This window comes from Spermophilus citellus (assembly GCF_964194105.1).
Source record: "Spermophilus citellus genome assembly, chromosome: 1".
NCBI lineage: Eukaryota > Metazoa > Chordata > Mammalia > Rodentia > Sciuridae > Spermophilus > Spermophilus citellus.
In genome coordinates, this window is record NC_138182.1 from 140,635,491 (window position 1) to 140,637,046 (window position 1,556).

Genomic DNA, 1,556 nt, shown 5'->3' on the forward strand with positions numbered 1-1,556 from the left:
TTATGGAGTGCCCTGGTGAGTGTGCTCATACCTTACCCAGAGCTAGTGACAGCCACGTGGCTGGAGACACTGGATGCAGATTCAGAGGCTGGGGCTCCTCTCCTGGTCTATGCTGTCCAGCTGGGGGACACTGGACTTGCAATTCACCTCTGAAGGCCTCCTTTACCACCTCTGTAAAATAAGGATGATACTAGTGACTATCTCACAGACTGTTATTAAAGGACGTAATACATGCAAGTCCTCAGAACACTTCTTGGTTCGTCTTAAGTGTCACAGTGTTTTTGGATGCTGCTGGTGATCCTCATGGTGGTGGTACTACTGCTACTACTCTTACCACTGCTTACCACTTAACCCTGTTGTAAAACAAACCCATATGTAGGAATTGATACTTATCAGAAAACTAAGAATTAGTTTAACAAATTTGCACAAGGTCACACAACTAGAAGGTGGCTTGGGTCCTACTGAACTCAAGCACAAGGACCACAAATCCCACAACTACAGAAAGCCAAAGATTTTATCATTCTAAATGTAAAGATGAGTGGAAATGGAATTTCAAAGGGAATCAGGAACTGAAAAAAAGAATGAATGAATGTTTGAATGAATGAATTGTTCCCAATCCTCTCTGGTGCTACCAGTGACATCACCCATCTATATAGCTGTCAGTAAAACCACCCAGATTCAGAGTTCTAATCTGTAAAATAAAGGCAAGTGCAGTCTGTAAACTAAATCAAGGCAGTGAGCACATTTGTGAATTACAGTTGTGAATCAATTAATATTTAGAGAAATGTCATACAGAGGAATCATGCAGCAAAACCATTTTATTGGCAATTGCTACAAGAGATCAAAGTTGAAAAAAAATGTGGAAAACTCCATTACACTATAAGGAAAAAGAAGTTTGTGCAAAACGTCAGTAGACTACAAATCTCTTGAGGTGAGGAACTGCACCTATCTTATTCACAAGAACAGTCACCAGTACCCAGACAATGGGCTGTGGAAGTTTTCAAATGGATGTTATGAGTACAGTGCCAGATGTGACCTTTTCAGACAAGTCCTTGCCCTTATAGAGCTGCTACCTTGAGGGAAATGTGAATATTTAACATACCCTACACACTTGTTGAAGTACCAAGTGCTGCCAAAGAGAACTCATCGTGCTGCAGACCCATACAACAATGGTGTGTTCTGGGTCATTAGGCATATTTCCTAAGGAAAAGAAATTTCTTTAGGACCTAAAACCTTAAATAACAAATTAAGAGATGGCAGACAGACTGAGCAGAGGATGTGGCTTGTAATTGTTGCCTAAAAAAATATATATAAAGCCAGTGTACAGACAAGAAAGCATACTTTCTCTCTATCAATAGGAGAAAACAAATCAAGGAAAAGTCAAACTTAAGATAAGCAAGAGCTGGAAAATGCAGACCTGACTATCACCTAAAGGATGTAGCAATGTCACAGCCAAGAAGGTGTCAGAGCTGACAAGGGGCAAATAGAGTTGATGAGGTTATGGAGAGAAAGCCTTCACCAGACAAGGGCTAATGGCTGCCCTGTCCACATCCTTT